The sequence below is a fragment of the Copidosoma floridanum genome, unplaced genomic scaffold (assembly GCF_036245765.1).
Source record: "Copidosoma floridanum isolate Cflo_tuat_1 unplaced genomic scaffold, Cflo_Japanese_pri ptg000027l, whole genome shotgun sequence".
Classification (NCBI taxonomy): domain Eukaryota; kingdom Metazoa; phylum Arthropoda; class Insecta; order Hymenoptera; family Encyrtidae; genus Copidosoma; species Copidosoma floridanum.
The window spans coordinates 528,446-553,747 of NW_028321904.1; the positions used below are offsets into that span (position 1 = coordinate 528,446).

Consider the following 25,302-nt stretch of genomic DNA (forward strand, 5'->3'; position numbering starts at 1 on the left):
CATAACACTCTGAATCTACAATGTAATAATATATCGTGCACACATAGAATAAAATAGTTCAATAAACACTAAAATATTGAAAGTGAATAATAAAATATATGGAAGGCTTCTGACCCTTGCAAATGATCTACCCAAGAAAAACATACTATGAAACTAAATAATCGATATAAATTAACTATCTGTCGTTCAGCCAACATCGTTGTACTTGTTTCTGTGATATAACGATTGTTTGTTATGGCTTTACGATAATGATGTACATAAGTTAAAGTGTTTCTGCAGTAAATGGTAGTAGACGTTCCTGTTTATCAATATTTATCAAGTGGCAATTAATGTGTTTAATTAATAATAACTTAAAATTGAACAGAAAAAAATTGAAAAGCAAAGCAGTTTTCAGTTAATACAATTATAAATCGAATATTCTAACGAGAGTTACATGGAGCGTGGCATACTGGACATCGACTGGGCTCGTTTTGAAATACAACTGCACAGTTCTTGCAACAACAACGATGACCGTATGGTACAAAAGCAAATAGCGGTGCTTCTGTGAGGCAGTGTTGCTAGATCTCCCGAATGCTTTTTCCCTTTTGAACTACCAAAATTTTTCTCTTTCAGGAGTTTTCATTAAAAAATTCCCTTTTATAATTTTTCTCCGACATATTTACGTATATTATGAATAACGAAATAAAATTGTAAGAAAACACATAATATATGCGTAAACGTATATTTAATATACATATATATTTATATATATTTTATATTATAGTGCTTTACATCCGGCTCCTATAAAGGGCACTACTGAGGGCACTTAGCACTTGGGAGAAGGAAGGGAAGAGGAATGGGAGGCCTCCCATTACTGGGAGGGGGGTAGGGGGAAATTAGGCAATTACGCTGTGAGGAGGTCGCCTAAACCCTCCTCGAGGAGCATTGCGTGGTGAAAAAGCACATGTGAAAATACACAGAGGTACTTGCCCGAAAAAGTCGTACTGGCCGGGAATCGAACCACGGTCTCCCGCGTGTCAATCCACGACCTAGCTGATTGAGCTACCGCGCGCTCATAATATACATATATTTATGGTTAGTATATTTATCGCATTATATGATTTCATTTTAAATATGTGTGAAAAATTCTGAAAAATCATTTCGTCACTAGAAATGTATTAAGAAATCAAATAACTAAAGTATTGACGTTGGAGTGGGTAAAAAATTTTTTTATAGTATTCAAATTTTAGCGCACTTTCTTACCTGAGTGCGCAGAAGTTTGATGCCATCTGATGATCTCGTATGTTTAACTAGTAAACTGACGTATCAGCCAAATAAAAATGAAAAAGTGACTTGTAAATTTGTTGTTTGTTTGGTTTTCTCTGTGCTACGTACTGGTGATTTAGTGACTTCGAAACAGTACTTAGCAAAAAAGTAAGTATTAGTCACTTTTTCTGTTAAAATGATTTATTTGGATTTATTTATTTAGATGATGGAACCAGAAACTGACAAATGTGTGAAAACTACCCCAACTTAATTGATAAATCTCGTGGCAAGGAAAAACAAAACGGAACTAAAAAGTCTACGAAAGAGCAAGGTGAGCTTGGTCCTGAAAAGCCTAAACAGCCACACCTAAAATTTTTCCAAGAAAAATGGCTACAAGTAGATAGGTATAAAGGATGGCTGAATTGAGTTGAAGGCGATGAAACTAATGTTCACTGTGATGCATGTCCTTCTACGTTTGCAGCTGGAAAAAGTGAGCTTAAAAAGCAGCAAAAGCTGTGAAGCATATTCAAAATGTCCAATTGATTCAGAACCAAAAGTCAATCAATCACGTTTTTGCTGCAGCTGATTCGGTTTAGTAATTGGATTATGATGTTATAAGTGCAGAAGTTGAATTTGCAGCTTTTTTTGTGAGTATAATGTAGCAGTAGTGGTAGCAGATCACTTAGTTAAATTGTGTAAAAACATTTTCCATGACTCAACCATTGTAAAAAAAATTACACTTGATAGAATGAGATGCACAGCAATAATGTGAAATGTGCTTGCAAAATTGAAAAAGAAAAAATTGTTGAGGATTTAAAGGTCACAAAGTTTTTAATACTCGTAGATGAGAGTACTGAATCTATGTGTCTACTTACAAGATATGTTAGTCCAAAGACAGGTATGAATTTATGATCCAGTGCTTGTATACTGTTAATGCTCTTTTTAGTTATGAGGAGCGATTTATAAATAAGTTTTATAGGTTTGTCTCGTACATCTCTCCTCGAGTTGATCAAATTAGATCCAAAGGACTGCTCAGCAGAAGCTCTTTATCGCGAATTCAGAAATTGCCTTGCCAAGTATGACGTACCTGTCAAGAACTGTATTGGTCTTGCTTGTGACCATGCAAATGTTATGTTTGGTGCCAATTACTCGTTTTACTCTAGGCTTAAAGCTGATTGTCCATGGTTGGTTATTCTCGACTGTGTATGTCACTCCTCGCATATTGCTGCATCTCATGCTTGTAAAAAACTGCCAGGGTTCATGCAGAGTACCATACAGAGTATTCTGACTTAAACTTAATGGTCTCACCGTTCTGCAATTCTTGAGTAGTTCCAAGCTTTTTATTCCCAAGAGCAATTAGAGCTTTTACACTTGTCTGCAACCAGATAGTTGGTCATGCATCCGTGTGTTGTCCGAATTCTCGACAATCTGACAGCTCTTAAATATCTCTTTTTGAAATGCACTGCAGAGGATTTGAAAGATAGAGAAGCAGCAGCTCTACACGAAATTATGAAAAATCAATTTTTCAAAGCTTACTTGCTATTTTTAAAGTACACTCTTAACTACTTTAATAAAATTGATGCATCGTTCCAACATGATAAAATGCTTGTGCATCGGTTACAATGCGAGTCAAAAGTACTTTTAAAACAAGTTTGCTCAAACTACATGAGATAAAATGTCCTTGAGGACATTGTAAAAATGGATGTATCTCATCCTTATTATCTAGTAAATACTATTTTAGTACACTCTTGCATTTTGATGCTTCAATCTTCAAACCCATCTGAATTTTTTTTATAAAGGTATCACTTAATAAGATATACCTGGGTCCTGGAGTCATAGATGCCTTGGTAAAAATTCCTTTATCCTCTGATCCCTCCATGACCCCTGCACAGCGTACTGCTGCAAGAGATGCTGAAATTAAAACATTTAGACTCAGGTGCCTTTAATTATATTACAACTGCACAAAAGCTAAAGATGTATCTTCCATTGAAGAGTGAAATATTGCGTTAAAAATGTTAGAAATGATAGCCTACCAGACCTAACGAACCTTTGCCAAAACTTTAAGGTGTATATACATATGTTGTTAGCTGATAATCTTTTTTTTTATGAATTGTTTTATTATTTAGATTTATCTTGCATAATTACATTTTTCTCTCGTAGGATGATTTTGGACTTGATATAGAGCAAGTAACAGAGGAGTGGCGTAGGTTGCCATACGACGTTCTCCAAGACAGGATCGCAGAGCTAAGTGCTATGGACCCTGATAAATTTTGGTACGAGCTGAGCACCATGAAATATTTGAGAGACAATCTAAAGTTCTCGAACTTGGTCGTATTAGCACGCCTAGTTATGTCTTTATCACACTGAGATGCGGCAGCAGAGGATACCTTTGCCATTGTAACTGATACAAAAACAAAAATAAGGAACCGTATGGGTTCCGATACTCTTGACTCCCTTTGTGTTATTCGATCTGCTATGCAGCAAAAGAAAAATTCTCGCTATGAATATGAAGTCAAAAATTCCCATCTTAGCAAACACAATTCCACAATGTATGAATAACAAAGAACATTAGTTAAGCTTTCGTTATGATACATATCAGATACATTAAAAATCTTTTAAAGTAATATAATTAATTTTTTTAGTATATTCTGGTTAAAAGTAATGACTTATGACTGATGAATAAAATGACAATCTGTTATTAAAACTTGTTCAACTCCTGTTTTGTTATATTTTTAATGTCTAAATTTATCCGCCTTGTTTTTGAAAATTTTATTCGATAACTTTCTAAAATTTCCCATATTTTTAACATTTTCCCTTTTTTCCCTTTTTTCTAAATAAATGTTAAAAATTCCCATGAAATAGGAAATTTCGCACGATTTGGCAACACTGCTGTGAGGCAGCAGACACATACAACACGATCTAAAAAAATTAAAAAGTCAATTTTTTACTACATTTTGGAAAAATCAGTACAAGAAGAGTTTTACACACTGTTAGCTTGAGCGTGTCGTTCACATAGTCTTTCACGATGATTTCTCTTTTCTTGATATCTCATAGGCACATTTGCAACTTGCATCGCACCACCTTGCACATTATTAACTGGATTTATTACTCGTTCTTGATGTGCAGGAGCGACTTGTACATTATGCTCCATTTCTTCGGCTACGATCCTTGGCTCCGGTGGCCGAGCTAATGGTTCAGCATTTTGAATGAGTCTTGGCTGGACATTTGGTATAAATGCTTGACGATCAACGCTACGTTCACCTTGTTGTGGTACATGATTCTCTGCTTGCATATCTTCCAAATAATTAAAAGCATCTGTTACAATGGAATATGAAATTTTTAGCAGATCAGTACAAATATATGTATTGTGCTGAAAATGTACAGTGAAAATATAGAATATTTAAGTACCTACAGTAGACTGATAGAATTAGACTTTTCAAAAAATTAATTTCTACAAGCAAATAAAAAATTAGATTAGCGAGATGAAAGTGGTAGAAATTGCTGCAACCAAAAACGAACCTCAGAATTTGTCAGCAAAGTGCCCAAAAAAATTGTAAAAGTGCCAAAATCACCTAAATCGCGAATAAATCGAAAACAGTATTAGATGGAAAAAAAGGTTACAAAAAAGATGCGCCTTTCCAAGCTGCACAAAAGTAGCCTTCTTGAAATTAATTTCATTAAATAGTTTTTTTGCAAATTGCAGAAAACCGCAAATTTGGCCGTTTTTTAAATAAAATTTATAACTTAGTCCCATTTGGATATAAAGAGCAGAAAGTTTGATACAATGTTCCTTTCGTAGTCCTTAACATATGCTTCAAATTTCAAGATAATACAATTAATAGTTTTTGCAAACCGTCGTGTTGAAGAAAAAATGGTCCCTTCGAAAAATGGCTCTAAAAAAGTTTTTAGACCACTTACGGCCATTTTTCAAACGCGCTGCTCTTCGTCAAAAGTTAGTGTTCAACATGCTAAAATTTTATAATCCCATGTTGTTTAGAAGTACTGTTAAAATTGCATCGAAAAACAGTGATTTTCGCAGGAGGCCGTCGGCGGCGCGTGGTTGGGCGAGCCGCCGAATTAGGCCACGCCCACTTCCTCGCTGAGCGCTCGGCGCACTTTTGAGCGTGTAGGTTTAAAATGACTACGCGTTGTAAAACCAACGATATCTCCGGAACTAAGCATCAGAAATTAATGTTTTTTTTTTTTTTTTAATTTGGGGTAGCTTTCAATAATATTGAGATAGCGCGTATCGACATAATAATAAAAATAATAATAGTCATGGAAAAACGGTACTTCTGAAAATTATTCTACTAGTTGTTGCAAATTTTAGTACTTTTGTAATAGATATTACATATATTCACTTCCTGACTGTATGTATGTCATAATTATTGTCGGCATTGCAATAAATAACAATAATAATAATAATAATAATTATTATTATTATTATTATCATGAGTATAATACTTATAAAAATATTAATTTGTTCATACCGGAAATAAGTTTCATAATGCGTTTTTAGACACGTACGTTAATAGCTTCCCACTTATGATGACTAATGTTTCGTTAAATGTTGAAAAGACCTATGATAAAATCGATATATTTCGCCGAAGGGTTTATGAAATAATTACATAACATCCTACACAAATACTTTTTATCTCAAATCACATTTTACTGAAAAAATATACATCATAAATATTAATTTACAAACTAGTTCACGAAACATTTTTATATTTGTCGTTTACATAATTTTGCGTTTTTTACATTCTACTGAACACGACAGTTTTTAAAATATCTCAAAAATGTGAATACTTAATGAACAAACTTTTTGTACTAATGTTTAAAATGAGAGCGACCGATCGTAGGCCAGGCTTTTGTGTACATTGTGTACATTTGTAGTCTCTGTCGGCTCAACGCTCTGTGCGTGTGCGCTTGGTCGACTTGGCGCGCTGCAGGTGTGTGTGTGCGTATTCACGCGGCAAGCTTTGTATACTATGAGCGCTAGATTATACTCAGCTCTCGTCGAAGAAAGACTCTCTTAATTTACGTTGCCAAACTCTAGCATTCAAAGGTGCATACATCACCTTAAATGCTAGTGTAAATCTTCTGATTAACTCTCGCTATACAGTGGACAAAACTCAGTTGTGCAGTGCAGTGCACTTAGTGCTTTGTTTAAGTTGCTCATTGCATAATTTGCAGACCAGCTCAAATAGTTAATCTCATCGAACTACCAGTGATTATCAACAGCAAGACTCAGTGAAACTCTAGTGTACTGTAGTGTAGTGTAGTTTCCACAGACAGTTATTGTGCATTTTTTAACAGACAGTGGTTTATAGTTATTTAATATTTCAATCAGTTATACTCTATCAGTGATTTCATTTTCACATTTATTTCATGTAACTTTCAAACTCTCTTGCGAGCTCAAGGCCAGTGCGTGTTTATATATTGTGTTATTCAACTTGACTCTTTTCTTTCTACATTCTTCACCTTTATATATTTCAATAGGTCGTTGCTTTAAGACTATAGACAGTATTTATTTTCTACGGTATAAGTTTGACCTTTACAATTTTTGTGAATATTAACTGTGTTTTCTTGGCCTGTGAGTGACATTAAAAGTTGTTATTTTTATGCTGTTTAATTTTATTGTGTTTTACTGTGTCTTCCCAATCACCCTATCCGAGCCTAGTGTGTGCTAACGCATACGCCTCGTACATTTTTGGTTGGCTAGCCGGATCGGGGTGATTGGGGAGTGATCCGGTGGCAGTGCGCGATGGAAGAGACAAGATAACTCATCCACATCTAGTAAGACTCAATTCAAACCGAGCAAAGCTCAGCACGCTCATACAGGTCAAACTCAACCGCTCGGCAACACTCAACTGGGCAGCAACGCTCAGCAGAATCGGGTTGGAAGTTCGGCTCGGTCGCAGGATGATAGACCGGCTCCTCCAGTTTTCCCGTGTACGTACTGCAACCAGCAACACTTTATTGCTCGCTGTCCGGCATTCACGACCCTCTCCATTGACCAACGATACCGGTTCGTGGATGACAAGCCTTTGTGCTTCAACTGTTTGGACCGCCATGCTGCTGCTAAGTGTATGAACACGAAGAGGTGCAAAACCTGTGGTAACGCTCACCATATCATGATTCACGGCGCTCGGTTGTTGCAACCGATCAGCAGGTTGGCGTCTCAGCCGACTCAACATCAAGAATAGGAAATCAGCGCAGTCATCAGACACACTCATCGTCGAAACTCCACATCTAGTAATACTCATCCCAGAGTCAACATCAAGTCAAACTCAACAAGGATCACATCGTCCAACCAAACATCTAGTCACTCATCTATCTTGTTGCCAACAGCATTGGTCCAGGTACGTGCTCCAGCTGCACATCATCATCTCAGCTTCTGATCGATCAAGGTTCAGAATTATCATTTATTTCGGAAGATGCTGTGAAGCGTCTGCAGCTGACGCGCACGAAGTCCAACATCTGTATCCTGGATATTGGAGGCAACGTAGTCAGTAAAGCACTTGGTAAAGTAGAACTCAGATTGTTTTTATTATATTCTGACTCCAGCGTCGATGTGGTGCTCCACGTTTTGCCTAGAGTAACAGCTCCACTACCATCTTTTCAATGTAAAAGAAGATCGTGGCTGCATACGGAGTTTCTCGAGTTAGCTGACCCCCATTTCTATCTGCCACGAGACATAGACTTGCTACTTGGCACTGACTACTATTCAGTTATAATCACCTCAGATCTGCTCAGAGGTTCTTTATCAGAACCTATCGCTCAACGTACACTGTTTGGTTAGATTTTATCGGGTTGCGTTAACCAGCCTGTTACAAAGATTACTCGTCACACTCACCATATCGTTTCAAAAATAGAAAATAAACTTCAGGAATTACTCATCAACTTCTGGATTCAAGAAGAGGTCCCTTCAAAGTCAATCTCGCAGCTTACACCAGCTCAACATAACAGATATACTCTTCTGGTTACGCACATTCAAATGGACTTTCTCTGCGGACATCTCCAAGATGTATCGTCAGATCAAGGTTCATCCAGACGATTGGGATCTTCAGCGAATAATCTGGCACAGCAAGACTTACGAGGAAGCTCACTTCCAGCTCACCACAGTGACCTACGGGACGAGGCCTGCTCCATTTCTGGCAGCTGGTGAAGGATGAAGGGCACCGTTACCCCCAGGTGGCCTGGATTCTCACCAGCGGCAGATATGTGGACGACATTTTTGGTGGAGCGGAGACTCCAGATGAGTTGAACGAGCAGGCCCTCCAACTCAAGGAGCTGTGCATGGCGGGCGGATTGCCCCTGGCTAAGTGGCACTCAAACTCGCCAGGATTCAGTTACTCAAACTCCTGTGAAGAATCAGCACTCTCTCTCGATTACTGTGATGCTAAGGTACTCGGAATGGTTTGGAAACCACTTTCAGACAATCTCAGCTTTCAGTGCACACTCAAGCCTCTCAGTCAAACTCCAACGAAGAGAACAATTCTTTCAGAAATATCTCAAATCTTCGATCCTCTTGGAATAGTTGCTCCAGTGATTGTTGCAGCCAAACTCATCATTCAGGAATTGTGGCTACTCAAAATTACATAGGATACACCTATACCAGATGCTCTCGCTCAGAGGTGGCTACAAATACGAGATGATCTAGCCAAACTCTCCGGAGTGATGGTTCCTAGATTGCTTGGAGCACATCCTTCTTCTGCAGTGGAACTTCATGGCTTTGCTGATGCGTCTCAGGATGCTATGGGTGCTGTGATTTACCTGGTGATAAAGTCAGACTCAGCCACGTCAAGCTCATTCGTCTGCTCCAAGACGAAAGTATCACCACTGAAGAGGATGTCAATACCAAGGTTGAAGTTGACAGCAGCTCTTATCCTGGCTAAAATCACTAAGTATGTCACCGACCAACTCACACTCAATATCAGCAACATTCACTTATGGACAGATTCGTCAGTCACACTCTATTGGATTTCTTTTTATTCAAATAAGTGGAAGGATTTCGTAGAATCGAGTTGCAGCAATTCAGGATCTGGTCCCTGCAGCACATTGGAGACATGTCCCTGGAAAGGAGAATCCTGCTGACTGTGCCTCTAGAGGGATTCTCACTTCACAATTGATTGAGCATAGGCTCTGGTGGCATGGACCAGAGTGAATAATACAACCCCAGGATGGTTGGCCTCTGCAGCCGAGTAACGTCGAGGTGGAGGATGAGACAGAGGCGCGTCAGGTGTCAGCATTGGTGTCATCAGTCTTGGACTCGGAGTTCCTACTCAGGCTCACTCAGTCCAGCTCCACATTGCACAAACTCTATCGTATCACAGCCACCCTCTTACTTGCTTGTGCCAAGTTCAAAGCCTTACTCACACACCAGGAATCATCCGTAGCTGTCACTGCAGAACTCATCACTCAAGCTAAGCTCTTACTCATCAGATTAACTCAACAGGAATGTTTCAAAGAGGAAATCAAGATGCTCAAATCAGGTTCTCTCCCAAAGGGCCATGTTTTCCACCAGTTGATGGCATATACTGATGATGCTGGCATACTGCGTGTGGGAGGCAGACTCATGAATGCCAAGCTCAGACCTGATGCAAAACATCCTGCCCTATTTCCTCGTCAAGCTCAATTCACCAGTTTGGTTATCGATCAGGCTCATCAGCAAACTCTACACGGAGGAACTCAGCTCACTCTTAGCAAAACTCGTCAAGAGTTTTGGATAATCGGTGGAAGGGCCCCGATCCGATCCAGAATCCTCTACTGTGTCAAATGTGCCAGGTACCGGGCACAAAGAGCACAACAACTCATGGGACAGTTACCCGAGGCCAGGGTGACTCCCTCCAGACCGTTTGCTCACACAGGTATCGACTACGCAGGTCCGATACATCTCAAATCTTGGCGCGGCAGAGGGTCGAAGACATACAAGGGTTGGATATGTGTGTTCGTGTGTTTTTCGACCTCTGCTGTGCATCTCGAAGCAGTGACAGATTACTCTACCGAAGGATTTTTGTCAGCGTATTGGCGATTTGTCTCACGTCGGGGACGTCCATTTAAGTTGTATTCTGATTGTGGGACGAACTTCGTTGGTGCAGACAGGGCTCTTCAACAGTTATACTCAGAAGCAATCAGTCAAAATTTTCATCTATCAGCCATGCTTGCCCAAGATGGAACGTCATGTCACTTCAACCCTCCAGCTGCTCCTCACATGGGAGGAAAATGAGAGGCAGTAGTGAAGTCGATGAAACACCATCTCCATTGGACTATGGGAGAGACTCTTTACACGCTTGAAGAGATCACGACGTTGCTCACTCAAATTGAAGCAATACTTAACTCTAGACCACTAGAACCACTTACCAATGATCCAGAGTATTTAGACACGCTTACTCCAGGACACTTCTTAGTCGGATCGGCGCTAAACTCACCACCAGAGCCGTGCTTGTTGGATTTACCTCCAGCAAGGCTCACTCGCTGGCAGCTGATCCAAGCTCAAAAACAAAGGTTTTGGAAGCAGTGGTCCACACAGTACTTGCTTAGATTAAACTCAATCTCCAAGTGATATACTCCAGCTCATGATTTCAAGACAGGCTCATTGGTGCTTATAACTAGTGAGACTCTACCACCAGGAAAGTGGCCGCTGGCCAGAGTCATCGACGTCCACCCAGGCAAGGATGGTCTGGTTAGAGTGGTGACTCTCAAGACCTCAGTGGGCGCGCTCAGGAGACCAATTCACAAGTTGGTGCCACTGCCGGTCTACGGCTGTTGTCAGCCGTTGACTGACGGCGGGCGGAATGTTGGAAATGAGAGCGACCGACAGTAGGCCCGGCTTTTGTGTACATTGTGTACATTTGTAGTCTCTGTCGGCTCAACGCCCTGTGCGTGTGCGCTTGGTCGACTTGGCGCACTGCAGGTGTGTGCACTTTGCTGACAAATTCAGAGGTTCGTTTTTGGTTGCAGCAATTTCTACCACTTTCATCTCGCTAATCCAATTTTTTATTTGCTTATAGGAATTAATTTTTTTTTAATGGTGTGAAATCTTATTCTATCAGTCTATAGCCTCATTTCCTGGGACAGTGCGTCTGTTGTTATGTATATCTCTAAATCTTTCAAGATCGCCAGGTAGATTACTATCGTGATCAACCACAGCTCTTCTAAACTCTGGATCCCAACCAACTGCAGCAAAAAAAAAATTAAAGCATGATTGTATAATATTTAGAGAAGTACTTTTTTTTATTACATTAATATTAATTGTGCTACACACGATTTTTACGATATACTTTGCGGAATTCCAATAAATGCCTCGTCGTATCGTCCTCTAATATCGTTATCCATCCGCGCATTAGCTTGTAGGCGCATTTGTATATCACCTTTCAAAAACATGACTATTCGTAACAGCTCATCCCTTGTCAGCATACGAGCAGCATATAATCTCTAGACTGAAAATGGAAAAGTTTTCATAAATTTTTAGAAATTTTCAAGTATACATTATTCAATGATGAAAAAAAAATCTCTAAATGCGCGTTAAATGTGTAACTTGTATATACTGTCAATGGATATAAAATTGAAGTTAAAAACTCAGTTAACACATCAACATAAGAATTATAATGTACTTGCGGTTGCCGAACTTCAAGTTTCACATATAACGAAGCTTACAAATCCTTATTTAGTTGAACATTTCGAAATCTTGAAGCATACGTTGAAGTTCAGCTGACTTGTAAGCCTCTACTCAACCAACTTATATCTGCGACTGCAATTTTTTGAATACTTAACAAGCCATCTTTTTGTCGCAAACATTAATGAACAGTTGACGTTAAGAATTTGAATGTGTTATGAAATATAAAAAAAAGTGTATAAGAGTTGTAAGATTTCAGCAATCGCTTTTAATGAAAATGTATCGTAGACGTGGACACATGAAAGAGTTAGCACAGGCTACCTGTAAATTTCCAAGCTCATGGGTGCCTCTTGATTGCACTATTCAAGTGGAAGTGATAGCTTTCAATTGCATTGTTTGTAGTTCTTTGAAGGCCAAATATTAAAAATCCTTCGGGCCTTATACCTTGCATCCATTGAAGCTCAAAGTAAGTCAAGAAATTTCTAAGTATTGCAAAAGCTGCAGGTGACTTAAGACGATTCTTCTCATAGCTGCTCCAATATCTTGCCATGGCAAGTAAGGCATGGCTATAAATCTGTCAAGCGCTCCATGAACTTCAATATTTTCAGCTGCAACATTGTCTAGTTCAAGCTCCCTGATTTTTTTATGTTCTGCATGTAAAATACATAAAATACATTCAAATATTAAGAAAATTTTGGATTTTTATGCGATTATAGGATTATTGTTGCTGTATCATTAATTCGTTTAATTGAAATCTATAATATGTTGGAACTACAAAGTGGATAATAGAATTAACTTAAATGATAGTACGTACCCTATCGAAATGGGTATTGCAACCAGCAATCCGAGTCTCGGGTAAAAAATTATCGATTGCTTGCCTGAGAGAAGTTTCAAAACCTACCATAATTACTTCAATGTCCATGTTTCTCGCGACATCTGCGAATCTTTTTAAGCAAGCTAAGTAAGCCGTTGGGTTTTACGGCTCATCAAAACATAAAAAATTGGTAAAACCTGACAACAATAAATGCATTTATAATTATACATAATATTCATAAATTCTCAGTATACTTATGAAGACTGCTACTAACATTTAAAAATATATTAATTATTAATTCTATTGCTGAACTAAAATGTACGCACATAATTAATTTTGATAGCCATTAGCCACCACTTTGAGCAATTGCATGCAGTTGGCAATTTTTTTTTTTTTTTTTTTTTTGATGGAGTGGGGAAGAGAAAATCTTAGTGGACACCCCAGCTAATCTGGTGGTAGTGTCGGATTCACCCTTTGTGCCTATCGACTAAAAACTAACCTCCCTGCATGAGACACGTCCGTGAGGACCACTCCCCTTGAAGACAAAAGGGCATAGGAGAATAAAGAAGAAGGAAAATAACGGAGAATTTCGGAGGCCTGCTCGCTCTCAAAGGGATGAGAGGAGGGGCACTTACGCATCTGGGCGAAGCTCGAATCTTGGCTTGCGCCGGAATAGAGTCAGAAAAGTTTAAATTTGGTGTTATTGTATGTGTGTGGGTAGATGTGTAAGTCCGATGGGTATTGTGTATTTGGAAGCGTACTTGTGATAATTGTAAGTGTTGTATAGGATTGAGGCCGTAAAGGATACGGCGGATAGAAGGGTGCTCCTGAAGGGAGCGTATGGGTTGAAGTCGCGTTTGTTTCGGCGAGATCATGGAGACGATGCATCCGATGGAAGCAGGGAGGATTGAAGACCTAGAGTATATTAAGGATCCTCGAGGTTCTGTGCTAGAGCGCATGGACGTCGTATAAGGTCGAAGCGTCTGGGTTGGAGGTTCGCGAGTGCGGTGATGGTAGGGTTTGGGGTGGTCCGTAATGGAGGCGCAGATTTTAAACGTAAGGACGGGGGCTGCTTGTATTGGGGGATGATGTTGAACTCCTTGATAATCTGGATATTTCTGATGTACCACAAAATACCCAGGACCGACCTCAGTATCTTCTTGAAAGGGCCCTGCATGCCCTGTTGTCGGTTTCCCTTGGTGGCTCCACACGTTAGTATCGCTTAGGTGCTAATGCTCTTGATGATGGCGTTAAAGGTGCGCAGCTTGGTCTTCTGGGAGACTGCTTTGTTGTTAAAGAAGGGCTGCTTTGGTTGCACGAAGGCTCCGTATGCCTTACCACAGGTGCTGTTGATATGCCGAACGTACGTGAGTCGACGGTCTAGCGTTACGCCGAGGTACTTGGCGGAGTAGCTTCAGTCGATTTCTACTTCGTTGACCTTTATCTTCTGCAGTTTCTTCCTTGGATTTTTCCAAGAGACGAGCATGGCTATAGTATTTGCCTAATTTACGACCAGTTTCCAAAGACTATACCAGTTATAGAGAGTGACGATATGCTCGTTTAGAAAAGTGGTGCACCGAGGGTGTTGTTTTGACGTGCAGCTGACCGCGACGTCGCTTGTATAGACGTAAGTGTTGATGTTTTCGCGCTGGGGCAGGTCGTGGCAAAAAATGTTGAAATGGGTGGGTAAGAGTTTGGAGCCTTGGGGAACTCATGGGGTTATTGGTCGGGGGTCGGAGAAAGAGTCGCCTATTTTAACGTGGATGAATCTATCCGATAGATAGGATTTGATGGTGCCGATGAGGTAGTGCGGGAAACCTTCCACGCAATTAGGAAATAATGAAGGCGCATCACGGCGTTGGAAATGTTGCAAATCGCCGTGATGAATTTTTGAGGGAGGATTTTCAGGACGCTATTGGAAATGCCATCTCTGCCAGGGACTTTCCGAGTTTTTAGGGAGCGGATGATGCCTCTGATTTCGAAGGGTGTGCAGTGTTCGAAATCTGGATTGTCAAGGACCTGTCACTGCACCGTGTGGTTGATTCTCGCGTGTTCCTGCGCTAGTTCTTTAATGCTAAGGTTGGGGGAGCATTGATTTTGCAGGGAATCTGCAAAGATATCTGCTTTGTCTAAATCTAGCTAGTAGATTTTGTTCCCTTGTTGAGGGGCGGGAGGACAGGCCGTTTGCTACCGAGTTTTTTACGACCTTACAATCATTTCTTGGTTAAGACTCCGCCTTGGCTAGGAATTTGTTAAATTCCTTGTTTCGGAATTCGAAGACTTATGATTTGATTTCCCTTTCAAGGGAGTTTAAGCTCAAGGGTTCTCCGTTTTTGCCAGTGTTTCTGGACTCTTTTCTTCTTCTTAGTGAGCCGCAGAAGGCCGTTGGGGAGGATGTCTGGGTCTTGGTCTAGTGAGCTGGGACAGTGAGTCGGTTCACTCGGAACCTTAATGTTGATGTTGAGGTTGCGCAAGTGTTTAAGGAGGGAACGACCCTTAGGATTTTCGTGTTTGTATCCCCACGATTTGTGCTTGGCGTTCAAATTACCAGCAACTATTATAGGGACGGTGTCAAACAGCGAGGTTTTACATTAAAGATTTGGATCATCCGTTGGAGGAGGAAAGAGGGAGATGATTCTGATGGAGGCAGATGAGGTACTGTGTACTTTGACTACGACTGCTTTGCAGTTGCTAGCGTCCGTACTTATGACTCGATGGCGGATGCCCTTGCGTACAAGGATAGCCACTCCGACATGGGATTTTTTGCGTCCATCACGTTTGTGTACCGTGTAATTTGGTATGTAGAGTGTTTTTGTGTTGTGTAGGTGTGTTTTTGTGATGCATGCAATGTCGATATCTTTTGTCTGGAATATGTGTGTAAGCTCAGTCGTTTTGTGTGTGATGCTGTTTGCGTTCTAGTTAAGTTGTGTGAAGTCTCTATCTACCATGCTGCTATTCTATTGCCCTCGAGACCGGACACTCTTTGGTCGAGGCGAGTCAGCGGGATCACTTTTGAGTGGAGGATTGTCTCGGCGGTGGAGCGTGTGTTGAGCAAAGGAGTCAGGAGTTGAGCTCCTGTTCGGTGTTGTTGAGAGGATGCCACATTCGCGTATGACGTCCCCGGGCGAATGGTTTTTGCGCCTTGGGCTGTTGTCCTAGGGGTGGCTTTTCCAAAAGGGGTAGGAGGGGCAGTACTTTTCTTAGGAGCGTGAACTCCTTTTTGGGGGATTTTAAGACAACCCCAGTAAAAAGCGCAGTGCTCGCCATTGCAGTTTGCACAGCGAGGGGTGACTTGGTTCTTGTCCTTTTTTTGACAGATTGTGGTGGCGTGGTTTGAGCTACATAAACCTCAAACAAAGACCGCACGGCAGTAGGCCGCCGTGTGATTAAACTTTTGGCAGCGATGGTACTGGTGAATGTCGTTCGACTTACGCTTCTGTTCCACTCTGACAGAAGTGCTCCCGAGAGACCTGATGTTGTAAATGTCGTGGGATTTGACATCTGACGCATCCAGGTACACCGTGACCAATGACCAGGTTCGGTCACCTTTGGTCATGCGATAGGCATGACGGGCAGAAGGTTCTTTTTCCTGGATCATGTCCAGGATTTCAGCTCTCGTGTAGCCAATATTGACTCCACGGATTACGACTATCATTTCACAGTTCTGGTGAACCTGATGGGTTGTGAATTTGACCTTTTTATCGTCAAGATCGAGGACGATTCATTGAAAGCTGTCGACGTTGCTGGGATACATGCGTGTACCTTTGGAGGTCGTAATGACGCGGTGGACAGGGATATTCTCCGTGATGAGGGCTTTATTAATCTTGAGCCATAATTTCTGGTCCAAGATTGTGATTGGTGGGGTTGCCTTCTTTTTGGACGTGCTGCTAGTTTCCTCCGTATCAAGTTGATCTTGGTCCTCAAGATGACCGTTGAAAGCGTTTTTCCCTGTTTGGAGAGAGGTGAGTGGTGAACTTGGATTGGGGATTTTTCAATCTCAATGTTGGAGAAGTTGGCTGCGGAATTTTCCGCGTTGAGATCACGCGTGCGCCGTTTTTTTGGGGTGGCTTTACAATTGGGGAATTTGCGGGGATGTTTACCATTTTTGGTAACGAGGGGAATTACTCATCTTCCACAGTGGAAGAATTTTTGAGGTTCAGGAGGTTACAATTTCCTGGTGACGGATTTATAAGGCCCGGGCTTTTCAGAAGCTAAATTTTCGCTGTGAGGGGGGACTTTGCAGAGAGTGCTGCAATGGTTGCGTCTTTTTCCGCGTTGGAGCGCTTTAGCGCATTAGGTTGCTGGATGGAGTTTTCCACCTGAACAGAGTACTTACTTACTATTTTCTCCAGGTACTTGATCCGTATTTTCTAGTTGTCGAGTTCCTTGGCGATCACAGGAGGCACAGCTGTGTCCCGGGAGAGTGGGCTGCGTTCCCTGAGAGTTGCGTTGGTTGACGCGGGGGTCTCGCCTCTTTAGCTTGAGGGATTGCGGTTCCATTAGCTGTCTGTCATATTAGACATTGCGGGGAACTGTGCACTATTGTCACCTGGACTAGCACTATTACTTGCACTATTGAGTGCGAACATCTCGGAAGATGAGGAGTCTGTTTCTTCCAACAGTGCGTCGAAAGAATTAGTCAAAATGACATTGAATTGTGGATTATCCACAGTGTTCATTGTTTGGCTACGCACTAGTAAAGGGCCAGCCATCAGGAACACCCCTGAGGGCGACGTGTACGCGGGTGTAGGATTTAGCGGAAACACAGTCGCGCGTTGCGACTAAGTCGTGGTTACGGAAGAGAAATAGAGTTAGCCCTAAAAAGGGCCGTGCAGAGAGAGCTCAAGTCTGAGTAAGAGTGATGCGTAGCGGGCGTGCGCAGAAAGCATGCGTTTGATACGAACGGTCGAGCGAGACTGCAGTCGGCTATACGTAGGGTAACATTGAACGTACAATCAATAAGCAATGATCGGACATCGTTCAAGTCTACTCTAATAGAGTCTATGTCATAGAACGCCAGATGTAAATGGCGGTCATCATTTTCAATTGAATAATATCTTAGCCGTCCTCTTGAATAATCCAGAATTCCACCGTCATGAATTTGTAAAAGACGTTCAGCAAAATCTCTGATGCATGTTGGTGTCAGTGGAAACAGTTGACGTCGCCATCGTACCATGCTTCTTCTAATTGCAATAAAAGGAGCTAGGCCAGCTGCCGCCAAATAACTAGAAAAATACTCAAAAATGGTTTAGTATAGTAGTGGAACAAGATAAAAAAGGTATAAATCGGTCATTCAATGCAAATCTCTTCGGTTGAAAAGTTGTTATAATTCGATTTGTCAGTTGCAGTATAATCTTACATGGGTGATAACATTATTGTTATTCAAATTAAACAATTGATCAAAGCAAAATAAGCTGATAATTACGCACAATTCATTCCAGTAAACAATAATATTCCATAAAAGTTTGTGAAATAGTTTTGTTCAATTATATACTTACATTAGAGCCAAAGTTACATACATTACATAAATTACTTACATTACAGCTGTCGGAGTCCATACCAATGAGTGCAAAGGGCATCGCGTAGAGCAATCTTGAATCTCTCTATGTATTCAACGTGTTCATCCGGTACGAAGTTTTACGAATGAGCCCTTATTGGTAATACGATGTCTAAAGCATTCATGTTAATTTTTGCAGACCCATTGCAAAGATCATGATTTCGACAGCGCAGGTAACTGAAAAAAGTGTGGTAAAATGTAAAGAATAAAAAAAATACAATTTTTAACAACATTGCTCTACAACTCAATTATTTTTTCTTTAACTACAAAAGGTTTCGTTAGTAATATAAACTTCCGAGTTATTTCACAATGCATTGTCTGACAATTCTTAAAACTTGACCGCATTCACAATTTTCATATCAGTGTATTACAAACATAAGAAAATGTGGAAAACACCCAAATATGTAATTAGTAAAAGTAAAATGTCAAGTATTATTAGCAGAGCGTGTGTAAATATAACATGACAGTTAAGTGATGCACAATCTTGAAGCAGGATTTATATTTATTATTATTATGTTGTCTTAAACACTTATAGGTATACAATAGGTTTTAATCAATATTGACCGAAAAAAAAAAATTGGATCTGCGAGATAGTGAAATTTTGAAATCTTGTTGTGATGTACTAGTGTTACTTTATATGGTGATTGAACTCTTTAGGTCTTAGTTTAACTGATAGGCATAACGTCTACTTCAAAACTTATTGGGTAAGAGTAGACGTTCGATGAAGCCTCCATTAATTAATAATTAAATAGTGCCTTCTGGATTGTCAACATTGTAAATACCACAGTTTAAACGTGATAATTTATTTGACTGATATGTTGCTGAACTATTTCAAAATTTCAAGTGTCTATTAAGACTCATTTATAGTACTTCTCCATCTAACTGGCTTCGATCAATCTTGAGCGTACGAAACTGTTGAATTGCAGGGAATTTGTCTCTGACATTCAGTGAAACTTAAAACTTTATTAAGTGACTTACCCTACCAGTTTTAAATGGTGCTTTAATCATTCCGTTCTAATGCAACTTTAAATGCAAAATTTCCATTTTAGATTCTGCGAATGTGAAATATACAGCGAAGCTATCAAATTGTACCACTATCTAATAATATACTTTTTTTACATTACCTGACAAGATTTTAAGTTTCACTGGACAAATATCCTGTGTGTTTCAAGTTTCCTATGCTCAACAGTGATCGAAGCCATTTGAATAAAAGCGTACTATAAAGGAGCCATGCGAAGAGTATATACATCAACAGAGTACGTGAAATTTGGAAGCAGCTTAGGAATGTACTGGTTTCAACTTTACAGCTTTCATAATATCTGAAATTCAGAAGACAGTTTGATTTATTGATTACAGGAGACATCATACCGTACGTACATTTTGACCGTAGGAACTAAAAGTAGATATTATTCTTATTACTTAAGGTAATTACTGTAGAGGTCAAGTAACATGTACAGTTAGGCCAGCACATTACCGAACAAAGTTTTTAGTTTCATTGCATGAGAATAAAAAATTTTCTTTGTTGTTGAACCTTCCTATACTCATAATCGATTAAAGCTCATCAAGTAGAAGAATAATACAAGTATTTAGAAGAGCAGGTATAGGAACAGGGAAAATGAGATATGGTGAACACCAAAGCGATGAACAGGTAAAATTATTAGTAACGTTTTAACTTTCCAGCTTCCACAACGTCCTTATATTACAAATTTGATTTTGAATTAAGAAAATTAAGTGAAATGAACAGAACAAAGTTTTAAGTCTAAAACTGCCTGGCACACGTCTTGAGAGGTTTCAGTGCATATTTTGACTGTTATTTCCACCAGTACTTCTGTAAAAACGATTTTTTATTACGTTAAAGGACAATATTTACAATATACTTACTCACTTTCACTCTAAGATATAGCTTGAATATTATTTAATTATTGAATAGTAAAGAAAGTGTTTCATTTATGTATACTAGCTAGTGGACTAAATAAACAATAGTTGCTATTAAGATCTTGTTAATCAATTTCCATGCAAGTTAAAGTTAACAATCGTGTGTGATTAATGGAATGCAGTTATTGTTATGTTTAGTCATTTGTGACGTTTGTGAACGACGCTAAGGCAAAAACCTTTGAAATAGCATCGAACGAATAAATCTGGGTGTATCTCTGGGGTGGATGAACATGGCTATAACGTTGAAGCTCAGTCATCTTATCGTTGTTCCCGTCTACTGCGTTGTATATACGGATGAAAGCACTCATCAGGGTGGTAGGAAAAATATGTCCTGAAGGACCCGGAAATCTGAACGTGCCCACCGATGGCTCCGATTTACTTACACGTGATGGGGTGAGATTGCAATAGAAAATAGATATGCAGCGCCACCAAAATACCTGTATAGGTATACACACGGTATATTTATTAAGACAACGTGAAATTCAAATTTCTTACCACTTTACACATAAAAAGCACATTAATAACAACATAAATATCGCCGTAACTTTATTCGTCAATTGTTTGTGCCATAACTGTTATTGTTTTACTGTTATCGTACAGTTTTTTGTTACTCGTATTTCAATGTTGTAACTAATTTTACGTACTTCAGTTCTGTGGTGCTCAAATCAAGATACCGTGTGTGTCTGTATGGCTGCGTGCTCGCACTGTTGGTCGTGTGTAGACGTATAGTGAAGAGCAGCACGCTTATTACGTTTTGGACTCCCCTTGCATCCAAAACGCTTATCCTGCGTGACGACCAAAATTGTATTGTGTACAAGCCGTGCGTCAAAAGTGTAGTCATCCCGCACATCAAGCGTTTTAGATGCACGTTGTGCCCAAACAAAGCACTCGGTACGACCGCATTGCATTGGATTTTTTGTTGGTGACGCCGTGTGACCATATTTTTCAAGTGTGATTGTCACGTTACATTTATATGTACATTTTTTGGACGTCTCAAAAATTTAAGTAGATAATATCTCTTGGTAAAAATTTAACATATGCAAAAAGGTGTATTTTGCGGCTCATAATGAACAAACTCACTAACAAAGCACTAGTTCTCGAGCATCCTATGATTTGTCGCTTGCCTGACGTACGATTATGTGTACATTATTACAGTGTAATGACCTTGTACAAGGTATTTACACTAAACAGTTTAGTTTTTATCCTACTCAGATACCACTTTCATTAGCGGCACGTACGTCTGTAAAAAAGGGAAATCATACATTTTCGTCAAAAAACACAGCAGACCGCTATTTGCTCACTCATCGCCCCGTGGCTACAATTCCCATCACAAGTCCTTAAAAAAATTATTTTCCCGTAAGTGGGCGCGGAAAGTAGAGAGTATGAAAAAACAACAATGATGAGTTAGTGTTGCAAAAACATTGATACTAAAGGAAATTTTTGAAAACCGGAACGTATATTACCGATGTATGCTAATAATTTGGATAATCACCTCTTTGCGCACATGCAAACAATTTTGAAAACAAAAAGATACGATACATTTTTCAGGATATAATAAAGAAACTTTAACGTTGGCTAATATGGTAAAGGTAACGATCATGAATCCTCAAATGCATCGGAAGTTGAATTCTTTGATGTCTTCGGCCACGGGCATTCCTTTCCTCGATTTCTTCACCGATGTACTCAGCGGGAATTGCATTAATCAAAATAGGATTTTCTGCTCCTTCATCAAGATTAAGTGGGGCGTGGGCATTCTCAACTTCGCCTTCGTTTTGAAGACCCTCGGCGTCTTCGAATCCCCCATTAACTGGCTTAGGTTCTTCGATTTATTCAAAGTCAATTCCTAGAACACTTCTGGTTTTTTAATTTCAGGTCTGACTCCTAGATTCGGTTGCTTCAATGCATTGTTACCAATGTCAAGTACACCTTCGCGAGATTCCATTGTTTACTTTTCAAACACCTACTAGCTATATAGAGGCACTGCAGCTTCTCGTACTCAATCGGTGAGTGATGATTAACTCGTGTGCTTCTTTCTCCTAGGACTCCTGCGTCTACTTTCATCCCCCCTTGAGGCGCTCGCCATCACATGAGTACTCAACATGCCTTAGTATATCTATATTTTGTGAAGTGTGCGCGCATGGTAATGTATAGATATAGGAAATACACCTGAAAAAATAATTACAAAAGTTAAGTTTGTTTGTCAGTTGAATTTCTGAAAGAGTATTAAATTTTTTAATCATTAAAAATAAAAATTACTGAGAGTAAATTGACCAAATAAATCTGTGATTTGAGATAATGTTACGCTGGGGAACAGTAATGAATTTTATTTGGTGTTGTCATACATGTATAGTACAGGATTGGAAAAAATAAAAACATGGATCGTAACTGTGTCAGCAAAACAAATATAAGTGAATATATGCGATTGCACTCGTGTAAAGATTGAGAAAGACATGTAATCCTATGGAAATATAATGTAAATACGTGGAAGTTAACTTAAACTGCTACTAATAATTATGTAAATCGAACACCGTATTGCGACAAATGCAGGCTGCATTTAAATTTTTCAAGCTTTACACAAGTGCAATCATTCATTAAATGTACTTATTTATTTTGTATTGACACAGTCGCTATTCATATTTTTATTTTTTCAGATCTTGTAGTATACATATTACAATACCATACAAAATTTAATTACTCTGCTCTAGCATAATATACACCTGAATCACTGATTTATTTGGTCAACTGGCTCTCAATAAGTTTTTTTTTAACTGATGAAAAAAATTTCCCACAAGGCTCTATGAATTCTAGAGATCACATTGAGGGACAATTTCTCTCACTCGTAGCGCCACCTGAATTGGGTGCATAGCAAATAAGTGAGAATGTAGAGTGATCGTACCATTTTCTTACTACCATACCAGAATTACATACGATATTTGTCAATGGTACAGAGAATAACTGTGAAATCACCGTTAAACGTAATAGTTTATAAGAAAAAATAACGACTTTTCGCGATTTGAAGAATTCTCGCAGCAAATACTTATCGTAATGACATCATCTCTATGTCATAACGAATTAAATATTTTAGAAAATTTTTCATGGTGACATTACAAGCTTATAAAAATTGAAAATAGATTCCTGTGTTTTTAAGTGGGATTGTAAAATTTGGAGTTGTACACAAATGCAAAAATTTGTATTATGTAAAACAATTTTTTCTATCATCTTGTAAAGTACCCCTTTTTCTACCTTATAAAGTACCCTTTATCTTATAAAGTAAGTATTACAAAAGATAGCTATATTAATTATGAGCAAGGCTAGGAGTGGAACAGGGCCAAGAAAAAGAACAACTTTATTTGTAAAAATAGAATTTGCAGCTTAATTGTATTTTTATATCAATCACCAATTTGTATGAATTTATAATTGTACATAATGCGTTGTTTAAATATTTAACGCCCATTTTGTGGTAACTTGAGTTTTTTTTAAAGCTTGAAGAATACCTTAAGGTACCTACTTGTCTGTTTATGTCGACCCATGAAGTTGTCCGGTCGCTCTTGACAAAAAATATTCATGCCACAAGCTGCTTTCAAGGCACTTTAAACCCAAAAATTTCGAGGTTATTTTATTTAATGATTATTCTTCTGTTATTTCAGGCTTCGCTACAGCTGGAAGAAATATTATGTTATTTTAGGCTAATAATGTAGCTCACTTTTACGACCAGACGAGACCAAAGGGCTAGCTGTAATAGAATAATCTTCCCGACCGTAATTTTCTACTTTTTTAATACCTGAGTGATTAAAAAAAGCAGAAGATACACTGTTTAACGTACAAGTAGGAAAAGTATCATTATTAAAAACGTATTCGTACATCACCAAATTTTGTAATAAAACCATAAAATTTTGTGTTTTGTCCAAACATATCGATGGTTGAGAGAAAAACAATTTCAGCTTGACTTCACTCCGTGTTATTTCAAATAGGGTGACGTCACGCTGGAATTGTCTTTATCTCAACCATCGATATGTCATTGAAAAATCGAAGGCTCTTAAAAAAATACTATTCCTCTAATTTTTATAATATTGGGGACCTTAAACAGCTGAGCTAAGTAAATACTACTGACACAACAGATATTTTTTGTAAAATATGCAAACAACAGTAAAGAAGTGTACTGAATATTAAATTATGAATTTAAACTATGTTTTCCACACATGCAAGTCTTTTCGTTTTTTACTCATACCACCAAAACCCAAGTTGTTGGAATTACTTCGTTGCAAATTGCGTTGTCGCCATACTTCAAAAGATAATTAAAATTCACTTTCGTTCTCTAACATTTGTCCACTTGTTAATAATCATTCAAAAAAACTACGTAAATGTAAGTATAAAAACGAAAAGCTTACCACTCCGCTGTGCCCACTGTATTTAAGATTTTATATACTTAAAGGCTCAGAAAATCTATTTTTTTCTCCTTTTTTTTCAAGTTATATAGTCCAAAAATAAAATATCATCAGCATATAATATTATAGTATCATAAATAAGCTGGGTGAAAAACGAAAACGTATTAAGTAGGTTATTTTGTGAACATCCCACTTTCTACGTATAGACAATTGCAGTTACACAGTCATTTTGTAAAATATTCAAGACATATTATTCTTATTTGACATTATTTTTACAACTAGTTAAAAAACCAGTATCATAATTAGCTTGGTACAAACCAATCAAAGTCTGAATACTTAGAAGTAAAGAATGAAGTTTAATTGAAGCAAGTTACTTTAAAAGCGCACTCCTAATCGTATTAAACAATTGGAAATAATACCCTTCTTATTGAGTTTACACAGAAATGAAGACACAATAATTTCCTCAACGTATGGCACTGACTACTCATGAAACTCCACTTCCTACAAAAAAAAAAAAAAAAAAAAAACTTATCCAGTATATTCAGAAAATAATTAGCATTAACAAATTGTATGTATAAATTACACTCCTTCGTATAATTTATGAATCACTGTGATTTGTAGTAATGGGTTAACAAATTAGGTATATAAAGGTTAAATGTACAAAATCAGCCATCCGCTAGCAGTCGACGCAAAAAGTATATATGATGTTCATATACTACGCGTTATGAGAGCCACTGGATTCCTT

The 25,302-nt window shown here is 38.8% G+C and overlaps 1 long non-coding RNA gene across 1 annotated transcript in view; it reads left to right on the forward strand.

The window, feature by feature from the left end:
* LOC106641054 (uncharacterized) overlaps nucleotides 1-25,302 on the forward strand; it is a 70,388-nt gene that overhangs the window by 16,022 nt on the left and 29,064 nt on the right. The window lies entirely within an intron of this gene.